The sequence below is a fragment of the Dermacentor variabilis genome, chromosome 1, assembly GCF_050947875.1.
Source record: "Dermacentor variabilis isolate Ectoservices chromosome 1, ASM5094787v1, whole genome shotgun sequence".
Lineage (NCBI taxonomy): Eukaryota > Metazoa > Arthropoda > Arachnida > Ixodida > Ixodidae > Dermacentor > Dermacentor variabilis.
Genome location: NC_134568.1, coordinates 182,977,824 through 182,995,405, shown reverse-complemented (window position 1 = coordinate 182,995,405; position 17,582 = coordinate 182,977,824). Strand labels below are relative to the sequence as shown.

The following is a 17,582-nucleotide window of genomic DNA, read 5'->3' as shown; positions in this document are numbered from 1 at the left end:
TATTTCCTCGTAATAACTCTTTCTTGTACCCAATAGAATACCGAATATGAATCGTATAGAAGCTCAGAGGCTGTACCTGTCATTCACATAGACAGGTAAGGTAGCTGTTCGCGACCACTTTCAACTCATCTGGGACGTACATAATTTTTTTGTTATTTATGCATGCTTAGGCATCATTTTTCACGCCGCCTGAAGTTCTCGCTAAAAGTACGCTTTAAATGCACTGCACGCCTTAAATTGACACCCATCTGTAACGCGTTTGAGCCGTTATTTATAGCCCATATTTTGCGGACTACGATTTTAACCTCATGCTCACTACCGCCCGTTTGTTCTGTTGCGCTCGCGATATCAATGTTTTTAGATCCAGAAGGCTGCTTCCGCATGAAAAAAGAGACTCGCCGTGTTAGATTGTACACATGGAAAGCGAACGCTGTGACACATTCTTTAAATTGGCCGACTTTGCAAGCGGTGGCATCATTGCCGTCGTCGAAGTGTATATACAGGCACACTATAATAGAGACATACGTATTTACAGTGCCAAATGAACAATTTGGTGTTTCGTCCCTTGGCGCTCTCCTGCTCGGCCTGACAGGCAGGTGTCACGCAGTGCGTTGCACTGAAAGCGCATGAGCATACCGCGAAATCTACGCGAGCGTTTTTATAGACAAATGCTCGAAGATTTCTATCACCAGCTGCCACTTGAAAGTGCGTTTAGCTAGCAGGCCAGCAGTGTAGTGTCTGCGCTTTCAAGCATACACTTGATCATACGAAGATAATGAGACAAAGTGTAAACACATGAATGACATATTCACTATTTCTTGACACTCGTAAATCCTCAAACCTGCCAATTGTTCGTTAGTGCGTGAAAAAGTGGAATTTTGTGATGTTTAAAAGCAGACATTGGTTCATCCAAACGTGGCTTTGCCTAGGCCGTCGCATTGTATGAATGAATTATCAAATGCATGGGCATTGGAGCAATGAGGTGATGTAGCTGAAAAATGCACCTTTGTTCTCTTTTCACTTTGCCTCATGGTATTCTGTCTCAAGTTTAGCCATTGTCAAAGCAGCAATTTCGACTGGCACAGCAACACTCATCTGAATGGCATCTGTCAATGTCGTAAGTTGTCATTGCTCCTTTCAGCACATATGTTACATGGTCTTTGACATCTTCAGTACGACCTAAATGTGTTTCACAGCTGTGATTGCCGCAGTGCATATAGAAGCAACGAAGTGATCCCAAATACTTTTGCAGAATAACTGAAATGTGGGCAAGTTCATTCGGATTCATGATTATGGCAGATTTGAACCCAACACTGTGTAACACTACTACACAGACTGGCATTTCGGGTAGTTGAGACAAGAGTCTTATTAAAACCTCGTTGAGATTTGACAAACTGTTAGCTAGGTGGGATAAAGTAATTGTGATTCAGAATGGTAGCCTCAACATTGAGCACAAGGCAAGAGGTGAGTTTTTTATTGTGATCATTTTCTACAAGCATGCACATTAGCGTTACAGTAGTACAAGCATCTTTGTAGCACATCCTTCCCTGTATAAAAAGGGTCATGTTGCTTACTGCTTAGCTGGTGTTATGCATTGTCCACTTCTATGGTGTTGATGCCCAGGATCTCTACAAAACGGAACCTCTTCGGTACAGTCGTGTGGCTGCTTGTGTTCGTCTCCCCTAGCCAGAGGCATGAAGGGGGGTTCACGGTCACTGACCAAGTCTGATGTATAACCCGACGTTTTGGAACTACACACGGGTTCCTTGTTCACTGAGTAGGACAGGAAATCGTCGTCACTTATGTAGCCAGCATGTGACGTAATGAACATGTGTAAATGGCAGGCATAGTCCCTGGTGTCCGGTTCATCGTAGCTGGCGTCAATTGAACGACTAGCAATTCTAGCAGCCGCCAGGATGACATGTTCTTTTCTTTGGCAACAACAGTGGCATTGTCCCAGTCAATCTTGTGACTATGTTCCTGCGCATGCTCGGCAAATAATAGTCGTGTGACTATTATTTCTTAGATCACGTTTTCTTTTTCCTTTCCATGCCTGACCAGCCGAACTTTCATCGAACCCTTGATTATGCAGCCAGAGGCAGCGGCACTCGTTGTGTCCTGTTTGAGATGAATGGTCTTTTTGTCCGTGTCTATCCGCTATCACCTGGGCTTATCTCCTGGCTGCTGAAGTGTGCCTGCATTTTCCAGGTCAACTACTCGGACATTAATGTCTGGATACAAATTGGGTAGATCTTGTATGCCATGCCCAACATCAGAGTAAGTTTTCTGTTTCTGCTTGCACTTTTGCTCATGCACTTTCATTTTCCTCGGGTCCGGGAGTTGTGGAAAGAAGCTGTTTGCAGTAGCTGGAAGTGTAGTCCTAAGCCTTTGGCTCGTAAGCATTTGCACTAGCGAGGAGCTATTTTTCAGAAGGCTCAGTCTATAATCGTGTGTCTTGTAGGCATCACCTGACGTCTCAAGGGAGTTCTTGGATAAGTTTATGGTGGCTTCTGTGAGATCATTGCGCTGTTGGTAGCGTGGACTGCACGCCATTTGTTGGAATTCTTATGAATTCTGCAAACAGCGAGCTGCGCCCTTTTGGAAGCTACAGTTTGTTGCGGTTCACGACCACTACACTATTGCACGCCTTGTGATAACAAAGAGGCATTGAGTCGCAACCACAGGTCCTGTCAAACTAGCCAGTACTAGCTCAGGATACCCTTACTAGTATTTTGTGACGATGAGCCACCACACCCCTCCAATAGAAAATATGTCCATAGTGAACTTCTGTAACAGCTTTTCTCGGAATCCCAATTGCAGGAGTGTCACCCTTCTCTTAGCCCTGTGGTGCTAGCATGTACGACATGACTTGAAGACATTTGCTGTTTGTATGTATTTATGATGCAGCACTTTGTCATCTTGATAGGCATTTTTTGATTTCAAAGTGGCCTTCAAGTGAGAAGTGCTGGGTGGGTAAGCTCCTGTAGCTTCTTGGGCGCGATGGTTTTATTGCCAAAATATCAACATGTCTTGGACTACATTGTCCTTGTAAAGCCAGAATTCTTTCAGAGTTTGCAACACCTTGTCCAGCTCTTTCGAGTGAAAATGCAAAGTTGGCAGCAGCATTAATCTAGCACTTGTTCTTTCTTCAATTGTTGTAAAGAAGGTGGGGAGAGGCAGCATGCATAGCCTTCAATCTTGGTAGGCCCTTGTGGTGCCTGTTATTCTCCTTCACATGAGAACTTCACAGTGTATCAGCTGCGGGAAAGTCTTTGCCTAAGATGTACATTATGCCTCATAATGCATCAATCATGTGCTCATTTTATAGATTGGGAAACAGATTGTTGCCCCATTTATAGAATTTATCTCGAGCTTGCAAGAAAGAAAGCACTTCTTTCTATATCTGGGCATAGCCAGGCATTCTGTCTCTGCAAAATATCTTGAGGCGTATCTAGTAACACGTTGCCCATCGTCTTGCTTTTGGCTGAGCACTGCAACTAGACCACAGCGCAAAGCATCAGCTGTGATTAGCAGCTGGTCTCTCATTTTGAGGAGCACCAGCCAAGCGCTGGATCTGAAGAAAGTATTTCTTTCCATTTTGAGAATTCTGGAACCTGTGTGGGTTCCAGACAAACCATGCTTTGAAAACAGCATGCTGGACAATGGGTGTAGTGTTTGCATGTTAGGAGCGAATAAACCTAGATAGGTGGTCATGCCCATTAGCAGCAGTATTTCTGGAGGATGGTCTTGGCATGTCTGTGACAGCTTTGAGCTTGTTTTCGTTCATGTGCCCCAAGTAGGATGTTATTGTGATGCCAAACTTACATTTCTCTTTGTGGATGACAGCTCTTGCACAGTGGGTGCCCTCAAATGTACTGCAGAGTTCGTTGTGTTCATGTTTAGTTGAGCACCAACTGATAACCTCTACCATATGACAAGCAACACATATAAGTTCTGGATGAATATCATTCATATACCATTGTGTTTGATCTGGGGCACACCAGATACCAAATCGCATGAGCAGTTAAATCGAAACCAACGGAACGGTGCTGTAAAGGTGGTCAAGAACTTTCTGTAATTTTGAGGGATTTGCCAAAACCCTGAATTTGGGCATCAATTTTTCATACACCAAGCTGTGACTTGTAGTATCTGAAGGGTATGGTCTACTGCAGGAATTGGCTCATAGGGCTTGCTTGTTCAGTTTTTGTGTAATCCATAAAAGTGTGGAGTGCTCCTGATGGCTTCGTCACCATAAGCATGCACCAAGGAGTTGGCTCTGTCATAGCTGTCGTAAAACCAGTCTTAAACCTGGAGAAGTTTGGCTTTCGTCTTCTATAAAAGCAGCCATACAAAACAGTGAAATATTAGTGCACAGGACACAGGTTCCAGTTTCAACATTGTCATGCAAGCTGCGCAAAGTATTTGAGGATGCGGCTTAGAATCTCCACAACCATTAACATTCTCAATCTGTCTAAGCACTCGACTTCAGCTTCACAATCGCCTCTGTGACCTATTTAGCAAATTTATTTGGAAATAGCAGCATTCTGCCTGATGCACGAGATGGAACTTTATGTTGTGCTAGTCGCCTTACACACTGACCACAGTAACTTGGAGATCACCACCTTCTCGAAATGTCACGAACCACATTGTTTTCAGGGTGAGACAAGCAATCGTGTCTAATTATCATCTGTGACAAAAAATAACTGATGCCTGTGGCAAGGTGCCATTCAAGTGGTTGAGTTCCTCCAGGAGGTAGGGGTGATACGAGTGAGAACCCTCAAAAGCCAATTATGGCCTTAGCCAAGCAGCCCCAGGTGACATAGTAAAGCTTTTTGGGCACAATGTCATTAGGCACCACCCTATATAATTTATTTGCTTCCACAACATCTGCATGGCTCGCGAGTGTCCGGTGGTAAATTTCTGAAGCCACATCAACCTCGATGTAGTATCCCTAGTTCCAAATACTTCAATCTGCATGCCACTATGTATGGTGGGGGTTACTGGGAAGGAGAATAACGAACAGCTACACATAGATAAAAACTCCCTAAAGGCTGTTATTGTGGAAGGACTGCCCAACATCAACACACGCTATATGATACAAGAATGTTGCTGCTATCAAAGATGAATTCAGTCAGTAATTGAGGATGAAGATAGTTTTACTCAATAGCCTTATAAAAAATGGTAAAAGAAAGCTAATAAATTTGTAACATGTTTTGAATCTTGTCTGAAAAAAAAATCATTAGTATGTCTTCAAATATCTCGCGCAGCCGGCAATCCTGTTCTACTTCTTCATGACCTTCAGGTACGCTAGAGAAGTCTTTCTCATCATTGGGCTAAAAAATGTAGTTGAGCAAAAGGAGTAGACCTCGGTGGCTGACAGGATGGCTCTTCTTTAAGTGCTGTGCGTAGAAGAAAAAAACATGCAAACATCTTCAACACTGTAATGGGCACTAACTGTTAGGGATGAAACATGAAAAACCCTAAGGAAAACATTTAGGTTTGGTGGATATGTAGAAAATACACAGAGACTAAAGACAGTGAAGGACAACGAAAAATGTTTGTGTAAGCTTCTTCACCAATGCGTTTGTTGCCTGTAGACAACACCAGGCAGAACTCGGAAAGCGACCTTCACCCCAAGTCGACGTCAATTCTGCGTGCAATTTGTGCATATTGACACAAAGGTGTGGGGCACCTGCACTGCAGAACAGCGCGCGCAAAGGTCGGCGTCACGAAAGATAATAAAGTGCGTAAGCTGCACGCTCTTGTTCTGCCCCACCATTAAAGAGAAGCATACATTTTGCAAGACTCTGTCTCCAATCTACGTTACATTTTTCGGTGGAGGTGTGGGGTACGTGCTACCACTCGCAGATCGAACGCCGTCTACAAGCCCAGTACGAAGTCCGGTCAAGCTGACTCCCGTGCAGGTACGGAAAGCTGTCGTCTTCAAGGACTGCCACCTGAGCACGAGCCTCTACGCAATCAAGTCAGAAGGATGAATACATTGGTTCCACCTTCTTCATCGACCGCCCCGACCGAGGTCGTCCTCAACCAGCCACGAATCCCCACGTCCTTCCATGGGGACACCTTTGAGGATGTAGAGGACTGGCTCGATCACTTTGAGCGTGTCGCAGAATTCAACGTCTGGACTACAGAGCGCAAACTACGCAACACCTACTTTGCCCTTGAGGACTATGCACGGACCTGGTTTGAGAACCGTGAGGCAGGGCCCTATCGACATGGGACGAATTCCGACGGCAGCTAATCAGCACGTACGCCAGCTTCGATCGCAAGGAGCGAGCTGAATCTGCAATGCAGGCGAGAGTACAGAGGCCGAACGAAAGCGTCGCAATGTTTCTCAAAGGTATGTGCCGACTTTTCCGACACGCAGATCCGTCCATGCCAGAAGAAAAGAAGCTAAGGAATTTGATACGCAGTGTCGAGCAAGAGTTATTCGGTGCCCTAATACGCAACCCACCAAATATTGTTGCAGAGTTTCTCGCGGAAGCCGTATCGATGGAAAAGGCACTGCAGCAGCGAACAAGGCAGAACCGCGACGTGTCGACCCTATCGCGTGATTCTCTCGCTATATCCCTGGACAATATTAATCCCTTGTGGGAGCTCCTTAGGCTTATCGTTCGAGAGGAGCTTCAAAAGCTTCAGGTGGCTCCAGCATCGGTACAGCGACCTGCTCTGTCTGAGGTCGTCCGGGAGGAAATCAGGCAGACAGTCCAAGTCCCAGAGCGAAGCGAGACACCACAGCACAAGGTACGGCAGCAACAACCTCGCATGTCGTATACAGAAGCTGCGCGAAGTTCGTTGTCGCCGATTTTTCGCGATGTGAGCGACGTCCTGGACCTTCTTGGTGTGCGCGCCGTTGAACAAGACACTCGCCTCGTTGCACGCCATTCATGGCTGAAACACACCCACCCCACAAGAGCGACGTATGGCGCTCCGCAGACCGGAGGCCCTTGTGTTTTCATTGCGGTGAAGCCGATCACCTCTACAGGGCGTGTCCCTACCAATGAGCTGGGCTCCGTGAATTTTCACTGAATGCGCCGTGCCCGTGCAATGGTGAATGCGCCCTGGAGATTGACGCATACCTCGTTTGCTTTGCCCCACGATTCCGTGAACCCCGGTCATCGTCACCCGCCCGAAACAGGTCTTCCAGCCCCCTATTCAAGCTGAGAGCAACGAGATGTCGCTCACTCAGCCCAGCCTCCCGGGAAAACCGAGTCCAACGACCTACGGAGGAAGAGGTCGCTGATGTTGCGAACGCTGAAGATCCTCCACTGCAAGGACCGCGATATGACGTAATTGAGACGCAAAGAAAGCAGTGTAGTTCCGTACCAGTTACCACAGATGACCACGAGGTCATGGCGTTAATCGAAACTGGTGCGGACACGTCTGTTATGAGCCAGAATCTCGCGCGTATACTGAACAAAGTTTCGACGCAATGGACCGAAACTCAGATTCGTACTGCAGGAGGTCATCTCATAACTCCAATGGGCCGGTGCATGGCACGAGTCAACATTCGGGGCTTCACGTACATCGGCGACTTCGTCAATCTTCCTGAATGTTCAAAGGACCTTATACTCGGCATGGATTTCCTTCAGGCGAACGGTCCATCATCGACCTGCAAGAGTCTAGAGTCAGCTTCACTACTACGCAAGCCATAGCGAACAGTAATGACAACGACCGTGACATCGTGCTTCGCGTAACTGACGATCACATCACGTTGCGACCCAAGAGCAGCATGCTTACCCTTGTCCAATGCGACATGGAGGACGCCGCCGAAGGAATTGCTGAGGCAAACATGCCCCTGCTTCTTGAGCGCCACATTTGTATAGCCAGAGGGCTTCTTCAGGTGCAAAACAAATGTTCAGTCGTTTTGCTAACAAACTTTAGCAACGATTATCGTCATGTACCGCGAGGAACAACATGGCCGAACTGAGCTCATTTCTTCACGAAATCACTAACGTTACTGACATTGCCACATTGGAAACCGCATCGTCTCAGCAGTCTGGGTTCCCCAGCCTAAAAGAACGGATTCACGTTAACGCCGCTCTGCCAGACCATCAGAAAGACCGTCTACTGAGTCTCGCAAATGAATTTGTGGACTGTTTTTCAACGTCATCCAAAGTGCGGCGCAAGTGTATCACAAAACACCGCATTATTACGGACGAGTCTGCATGTCCTGTCCGTCAGCATCCTTACAGAGATGCTCCAAGACGACGTGATCCAGCCATCCACCAGCCCGTGGGCCTCCCCTGTAGTGTTAGAAAGAAAGACAACACACTATGCTTCTGTGAAGATTACAGAAAGTTGAACCGTGTCACCAAGCGTGATGTTTATTCATTGCCACGCATCGACGACGCATCGGATCGTCTACAACATGCCAAGTTTCTTTCTTTGTTGGATCTTAAATCAGGATATTGGCTAATCGAAGTTGATGAACAGGATCGTGAAAAAACAGCATTTGTGACACCTGATAGGCTGTATGAGTTCAAAATTCTCCCCTTCGGTCTCTGTTCCGCACCTGCCACCTTTCAGCGGACGATGGATACCGTGCTTGCTGAACTCAAATGGCAAACCTGCGTCGTATACTTAAACAATGTCGTTGTGTTCTCGAGCACGTTTGACGAACATCTCGCATGACTCGAGGGTGTCCTGCGATCCATACTGCCAGCCTCACCAGCAAGCCTCAAAAACGCTACTTCGGATTCCAAGAGCTCAAATTTTTTGGCCATGTCGTTGGTCCTCAAGGCGTCCGACCAGACCCCGACAAGTTAGCTGCCGTCGCTGAGTTTTCACCACTCACAGACAAGAAGGCTGTCCAACGCTTCCTTAGTTTGTGCGCATATTATGGGCGCTTCGTCAAGGGCTTCTCGAGAATTGCTGAGCCTCTAACAGGGCTTACATGCGATGATGCGCCTTTCATTTGGGCGGACGAGCAGCAGCAATCGTTCAATGAAATGCGCAAGCGTTTGCAAGAGGCCCCGATACTTGCTCATTTCAACGAAGACGCTGACACTGAAATCCATACTGATGCCAGCAATGAGAGTCTCGGTGCTTGTGCAGTGGCAAGCTGGTGCGGAACGACCCGTTGCTTATGCAAGCCGCAGTCTCACCAAGTCTGAGAAAAACTACTCAACCACTGAAAAAGAATGCTTAACGGTTGTGTGGGCAATTGGTAAATTCCGACCCTACTTGTACGGTAGACCCTTTAACGCTGTGAGCGATCAACCACGCCCTGTGCTGGCTTGCCAACCTCAAGGATCCTTCAGGCAAACTAGCCCATTGGAGCCCTCACTTATAAGAGTATGATATTACAGTTGTCTACCGATCTGGCAGGAAGCACAGTGACGCCGACTGTTTGTCACGTGCACCACTCCCTACGACTTCATTGGACCCTGACCATGACTTGCCATTTGTCGCCGTTATCGACGCCATAAAGATGGTTGAGCACCAGCACGCTGACGCTGAGCTGCTGCCGTGGATCAAACACCTCCAAGGAGTTGAAGGTGTTTTACCCTGCTTGCTCATGTGCGGCTTATCATCATACTACTTGCACAACAACGTCCTTTACAGGAAAAACTGCGGAAGCGGCCCCAATACGTACCTCCTTGTCGTGCCGTCGGCGCTACGCCACAACATTTTGCGAGCCTGCCATCATGAGCCATGCGCAGGACACCTGGGATTCGCCAAGACTTTAGGCAAGGATACGACAGAAATATTACTGGCCCCGGCCATATTCTTCTGTGCAACGGTACATGAAGACCTGCCATGATTGTCAGTGCCGCAAGAAAGCACCAGTTAAACCGACTGGCTTTCTCCATCCTGTGGACCTTCCTCAAGCACCGTTCCAACAAATAGGAATGGATCTACTTGGGCCATTCCCAGTGACCTCTTCGCGCAACATATGGATAGTCGTCGCTACCGACTACTTAACCCGGTACGCCGAAACCGAAGCTATTTCGCAAGTAAATTTATATGAAGTGGCCAAGTTCTTTGTACGCCGCATCGTCCTACGACATGGTGCACCGTCTGTTCTCATCACTGACCGCGTTACAGCATTTACAGCAGAACTTATGCAGGATGTTCTCCAGCTGACGCATAGCTCTCACCGCAAGAACACTGCATATCACCCTCAAACCAATGGATTAATGGAACGTATGAACAGAACACTGGCTGATATGCTCTCCACGTATGTCGACGTAGAGCACAAGACGTGGGACGCGATCTTACCCTATGTGACTTTCGGGTATAACGCTGCTGTACAGGAGACTACATAGCTTACGCTGTTCGAACTTGTGTAGGCGCCACGTCAGGTCAACACTTGACGCCATGCTACCTATGGCTGATAATAGCCCGACCAGCGAACACGTAGAAGAGTTCGTACAAAGAGCCGAAGAGGCACGCCAGCTTGCTCGGCATCGTATCCGGAGCCAACAGCATACCGCCACCCTTCGATACAACCAGGGTCGTTGCGACATCCATTACAATACCGGCGGCTGCGTGTGGGTCTGGACGCCCGTCCACCACCATGGACTCTCAGAAAAGTTGATCCGCTAGTATTTTGGTCCCTACAAGGTTACACGCCGCCTCAGTGACGTGACCTACGAAGTGGTCCCCTGCAGTTCTGAGCCCAGTTCACTACGTCGTCGTCCTCCCGCTGAAGTTGTTCGTGTAGTGCGCATGAAACCCTACTATACGCATACCTGAATGCTGAGATGCACCTGAGGAGCTCCATTTCTTATGTAGCTGAAAGAGCTTTTTGAACCGAGACGGTCGCTCTTCTCATGGGAGGCAATTGACACAAAGATGTGGGGCTCCCGCACCGCAGGACGGCGCACGCAAAGGTCGGTGCCACTAAAGACGATGAAGTGCGTAAGCTGCACGCTCTTGTTCTGGCCTGCCATTAAAGAGAAGCGTATATCTTGCAAGACTCTTGTCTCCAATCTACGTTACAATGTAATCGTTGTCGGGTGTAAAATTAAGCTTTATATTGCATGTTTTACACATTACTCATCTGATGCCTTAGCAGCGAAGGTTTTTCCTCTGCCTTTCTTGTAAAAAAATTTTGGGAAGTGCCCACGTGCATCTACTTTTATTTTTTTTTGTGCATGGCACATGTGCTGTTGGCCTGGAACTGATTCACAATGGTATTAACAGCCATAGCGTTCAGGGCCCCGTGTCGCTGAAAATCCAGCAGTGGTGTTGGCGACCTTTTCCATATGAGAAAATTTATCCCGAACCATGCATCCTGATTCGTGCAGGCCCTCCACGTGGCATATAGGCGTTACTGAACTAATTAAAATTTTCAAAGTATAATGTGTCAAAATTTCATAAAGTATGGCTTGCACACAACTTTGAGACATGATAGCGTTGGATTGTAATTTGAATATGCGAGAAAACATCATTCTGTTGCGCGGAAACTCAAACACAAACCCCTTTTCCAGCTGCCATTTCAGGTATGTCTTAGGAGTGGCATGCCCCAGAAAGCTCGCCTTCGCGCATAGCGTTTGCCACCAGCATTTCAAGGGAAACATTACAGAAGCATAAGCTGCAGTTGCCCGGAAGCGTGAGAAGCAGCCAGGGATCTTTTAATGCTATCGTGTTCCACTCTTAAAGGCGCAGCTTAAGTGTCCTCCAACCTTTTTTTTTTTTTTGCTGTTTGGGGACTGCCTTCTTGAAGGTGTTGCTTCGTTTCCTTTCTGCTGTAGGGTGAATGCAATATCTGCTTTGAACAACAGCAAAGCCACGTTTTGATTGCACTTGATGCTGGCCGCACTAGCGCGGCATCTCTCCTATCCAACAGTTCACTATGATGTTATCACTGAAATAGAATACACAGGACACCTTCGTGTACCACTTCATCTACCTCGAAGTAATATGCCATAGCTCTATGATCATATCCTTAACATCCACTACTTTCTTGGATTCATTTCAGATAGCTGGAATGTACAGACTAAAAAAGCTCGGAAGCGCTTGCACTCTTTGGAGAATTTTGTATGAGCATTTTCAGGCTGTTCTGGTGACAATAAAAAATACTGGCTCTCCTGTAATCGAGAATAGATGTAAGCATGAAATGGCTGCCGACAAAGCAGATTGATTGTAGATGTTACTAGCCACAATCTTGAAATGGGTGTAGCGCACATTCGCAATGGCACACCCCACCCCCCCGCATCACGCAACTGTACACTGGTCCATATAGAAGCAAGTTCCCTGTCAAAGACAGAACCCCATTGCAAGTCTCGTCTCGGTCCACCATATGCGCCGTGGACCTCGCGGACTGCTGGCATTGAAAAGAGCACAAGCAACTGTGTCTCAGTGCCAAAAAATGACAAGTGTACAGTGCCTTGTATCTGCCTCTGAACGTTGCTATTAGAAGTGACAAATAAAACTTCAGCATACTAGATGTTACAGCTTGAGTGATATTGTGAGCAAATATTTAGAACTCAAAAGCAATATTCTTTTAACATGTTTGGGAAGTAACTAGCATATGTATTGCAGTCTTGACTGTTTGCCCGGATGAGCTGGTTTGAGTGCCAGGATAATGGCTCTGGCTTTTGGTTCATTGAAGGTGGCTGACAACAGGAGCTAAAAGCATTTCATGCTTAATATGTCTGCAGCAGCGGCACTGTTCGGTTAGTCAAGGACCTCATTTCATGGCCCTCATTCTGACACCTTCGAACACTGTTTCTGCCTTTGTAACGCTTCCTAGAATTTGTCCTTCAAATTCTTATGTGAAAGAACCATGCATCAATTTTGGCATATTTCTCAAACTGTACGAGCAGAATTGCTGCTGATTTCATAAATACAACCTGTAAATCAATACAGCAGAATTGTTAGTTGAGATATGTAATCCAAATCAAGGAGCCATTCTCAAGACGATGTTCCCGCTGGCACTAATGCGTGTCATTCCTGGCGTTGGTGAAATCTTTATTCTACATTATAAAGCATGAAACGTTCGCACATGCTCTTATTTCCTTGTTTTTTGGGCTTTGCTGTTTCAAGGAGCTTTGCCCTTTGAGTGGCAGCAGCCTGATTGACATAACTTCTGACTCACGTATTTAACATTTTTGCACGGATTGGTCAAGGAGTAGCCAGATTTTGAGAAGTACATCTTTAGCAGAGTCTATAGGTGCTGGCTTTTGGTGTGGAGAGACAAGCAGCTTCATAGCTTCCCTCCTGTCTCTTGTCATTGTGTCAGCAAACTGAAATGAAAACTCTCGAAACAGTATATTTGTTAATGAGGAATCTTTGCAAGGCACATTGTGAAGCACATGCCGATGAATTGCTTCAACCTTTTACATTAAACAAATTATGCCATGTGCTGTCAAGAGGCAAATAAAGCTGTTTGCTTTAAAAATTAACAATAATCTCCACAGTTTGTGAAGTGATTGAGATATTGTTACCCAGTACCTTCCACAAAGATGTTATGGGAAACAGTGCAAGGAACTAGCATACTTACACTAATTGCATGTATTTGGCGGAGTTGTGTGGGAGACAAGATAGCCAACCAATTTTCCTTTAATGCATGTGAGCTTTGTCATCTTCATGGTGTAATGTAATCTTTTCAGGTAGCAGATAAAGAATGTGTGGCAACATGAAATGGCCTTTGATGACACAGGCGAGTAGTGGATGCCACACTTCAGTTCTAATTAAAGTTACATCAGCACAGAGCATGTATGCTACGACCAAGTTGGGTCCATACTTTGCATTACCGTGTACAGTGTCACTCTCTTCTGCATTGCAGAAGATGGAAGCCAGTGTTTCTTTGCTGTTGCTATTTCAATTTAGTATATTGTTACGTCCAAGCGCGTCAAAGGGACGCGGGGATCAAGAAGAGAGGGGAAGAGGAGAACGAAGACTGTGCAGCGGCCATTCCTGTTCTTCGTAGCCTGCCGTTCCTGCCCTCGCACGCCTAAATAAACCCCTTTTCCCCGTGCTTGTAACAAATTGGTGGACGGTGCGGGGTAAACCTCGTAATCACGGAGCCTACGCTGCTACAACTTCGCCGAAGCCGTCGACTTGCCGGACTTCCGCCACCCTCACCTGCCATGCCTGAATACGCCTGCCAGATTCCCGAAGGATCTGACGCGGCTTCAAGGCCAACACCTGGTGTTCCGTGGCAATACTACCGGGTGCCACTCACTTTCGGAGGAAAAGCCGGAGAAGATGTCGACGAGTGGCTCACGAACTACCGAAGGGTGAGCCGGTCTAACGGTTGGAACTCGACCGCACAGTTGTCCAATGTTGTGTTTTCCCTTACCGACACAGCGCTCGTCTGGTATGAGAATCACGAAGACACGCTCACTTCGTGGGAGCTTTTCGTCGAGGAGCTCAGAGCGTGTTTTGGGGACTCTAGCGCAAAAAAGAAACGCGCTGAACAGACGCTTTCGCAAAGAGCTCAGATTCCCGGCGAGACCTGTACGACTTATATCGAAGAAGTGCTGAAATTGTGTAAAATAGTCAACTGTCAGATGTCTGAAGATGACAAAGTGGGACATTTGTTGAAAGGAATAGCCGAAGACGTCTACAATTTTTTGATCGGCAAGGAAAGCTTGGACTCCGTGTCTGACGTCATTCGCCACTGCAGGACCTTTGAGACGTTGAAGATGCGACGGATAATACCGAAGTTTGGTCGCCTGGCTAATGTCACAACGGTGGCGAGTGTAGACCCGAGCTCGTGTGTTGACCTTCCATCCACTATACGGCAGATTGTTCGCGAAGAGTTGCTCCATCAGGAAGAGATGTACCGTTGCACACCCGGCATCACTGGCGCGTACTCACCACACGAGATGAGAAACACGGCCGTTTCGGCCGCATGGCAACCCACGGTTCACTCAGCGACCATGGAGTATAGGTCTACCCCACAAACGAGAGGGACCATGAGCTATCAAGGTCATGACTACGGCCAACACCCACGCCGCACGCAGGCCTCCCGGCGGCCGATGCCTAGCCATGATGAATGTCACCCACCTGCTGTCTATGCAGTCGACAGCAACATGCACGACTACATGGAAGAACATCGCAATTCGAGGCATCTGCCGGTGTGTTTCCAATGCGGTGTCGCGGGCCACATAGCGAGGTTTTGCAATCGTCGCCCAACAACGTGGAATGGTCGATCCGGATTTTCAACAAGGCCCACACCTCCTACGAGGACAACTCAACAGCCGTACACCACCTCTTGGTCAGCTGGCGTCCCTCCTGGCAACGATTACTGGCAGAGAAGCTTCAGGAGCCGCTCGCCGGCATCTGACAGGAGTTTGACGCCACCGCCAACTTCTCGTGCACCGCGTTTACGTCAATCGCCATCGCCAGTGCGCCGCTCCTCCTCGCCTTCACAACCGGAAAACTAGCTAGCGCGGCCGATGGGGGTGAGGTCGCTCGACACGTGCTATCGACAGAAATGCCCCCCGCAGTTGCTATGATTAAGAACAAAGTGCATGTACTTGTGGATGGTGTTCCTACAATGGCTTTAGTGGATACCGGAGCAACTGTATCCGTAATGAGTCTCAGTTTTAAAGGTCGGTTGGGGCGTAAAGTTGTATTTCGGTGGGACCAGGCTGCAACGTTTTGTGGAGTGAGCGGCGAGTCGTTGCGCCCTGTTTGTGTGTGCACTGCTGACGTATCCTTGGCTGGTGGAATTTTCGCGACGGAGTTTGTAGTTATTCCCCGATCGACGCACGAAGTGATTTTGGGCATCGACTTTTTGCGACAGTGTGGTGCGACCGTCGATTGTCGCACGGGGGAAGTTTACGTCGATGGCCATGTTTCGTCCGGGCTCTTAGAGGAGACTTGCCGTCAAGGTGAACTTTGTGTGTCTGCAGATACTGTTGTGCCTGCGTCCACCTCTGTGTGCGTGCCGGTTGTGTGTCGCGGTGAAGTTCCAGACAGTTTTGATGCCTCCGTAGAGCCAATGCATCTCAATTGTATGAAGAAGAACGTTTTTGTCCCTCATTGTGTGGTATCCATCGGCAACGGGCGTGCTGGCTTGTGGACGGCCAACTGCTCGGCAGAACCCATCCTGCTTCCAGACGGCTTGAAACTCGCCTACTTTACAGAATACACGTCTTCGTCCGTAGCCGTACTAACAGATCGGCCGTGTGAACCTGCTGACCTTCGCCACGTCTCAGACAAAAAGCTTCTGGCTATGATAAACAAGTCACTCAGCACAAGGGAGCGCCATACCTTGGTGGATACGCTTTCTAAGCATCTGTCAGTGTTTGACTTTGCGCAGCCGGACAAAGCGTTCTCGATCCCCGAGTCACGAACACGCCATACTATCGATACGGGATCTGCGCGCCCGATCAGGCAAAAGCCTTATCGCGTGTCGCCTAACGAGCGGAAGATAATCGGGGAACAAGTGAATGACATGATGAAAAATGGAATAATACAAGAGTCCTCGAGTCCTTGGGCAGCTCCGGTCATACTTGTCAGAAAGAAAGACGGTAACTGGAGATTTTGCGTCGATTATCGAAGATTAAACGCCGTGACTGAGAAGGATGTCTACCCCCTGCCCCGGATTGATGATGCAATTGATTGCCTGCATTCGGCCTCTTATTTTTCTTCAGTGGACCTGCGCTCAGGATATTGGCAAATCCCGATACACCCGGCAGACAAGGAGAAAACAGCCTTCATAACCCCGGATGGATTATTCGAATTCAATGTGATGCCATTTGGGTTGTGCAACGCTCCAGCAACCTTTGAAAGGTTCATGGACACCATTCTACGTGGGTTAAAGTGGAACATCTGTATGTGCTATCTTGACGACGTTGTTATATTTGGGCGCACATTCAATGAGCACAATACGCGCCTGGATATTGTCCTCGACTGCATCAAAAACGCTGGCCTGGTTCTGAACTCCAAGAAATGTAACTTTGGTGACCGTCAAACACTTGTGCTGGGACATCTTGTTGACAAAGACGGTATCCGGCCTGATCCCCTCAAGACGGCAGCTGTCGAGGCATTCAGTGCACCGCAGTCAGTGAAGCAACTTCGTAGTTTTCTGGGTCTTTGCTCTTACTTTCGCCGATTTATTCCTGGTTTTGCTGACGTCGCTTATCCTCTGACAAATCTGCTACATAAAGACGCACGGTTTGAGTGGACACCCGAGTGCGATTCTGCATTTCGTCAGCTGAAGTTCCTGTTAACCTCCCGACCTATCCTTCGCCACTTTAATCCTACTGCGCCAACAGAAATCCACACAGATGCTAGTGGCGTTGGTCTGGGTGCCGTCTTGGTCCAACGCTATGACGACCGTCAGCACGTGATTGCTTATGCAAGTCGCTCATTAAGCAAACCTGAACGCAACTACACGGTGACAGAACAAGAATGCCTCGCTGTAATCTTTGCGGTTCAGCGATTTCGCTCGTACTTGTACGGACGCCCATTCCAAGTCGTCACAGACCACCATTCCCTGTGCTGGCTCGTGAACCTTCGCGACCCTTGTGGTCGCCTTGCGCGCTGGGCTTTGAGGTTGCAGGAATACAACTTCACTGTTTCCTACAAGAGTGGCCGAAAACACGCTGACGCAGACTGCCTTTCCCGTATGCCGCTTGCCACGACGGACTGCG

General features: G+C 47.8%; 1 long non-coding RNA gene across 2 annotated transcripts; it reads left to right on the top strand.

Annotated features, from left to right (window-relative positions):
* The first annotated feature begins 324 nt into the window (after positions 1-324).
* On the top strand, positions 325-12,072 carry LOC142588617 (uncharacterized). Of its 2 annotated transcripts, none has more exons than XR_012829739.1 (3): positions 325-1,117; positions 2,209-2,277; positions 11,951-12,072. It is a non-coding gene; the product is annotated as an uncharacterized LOC142588617 (long non-coding RNA). The 2 variants fall into 2 exon arrangements; XR_012829738.1 differs by having other exon boundaries at positions 325-1,464.
* Positions 12,073-17,582: the final 5,510 nt, after the last annotated feature.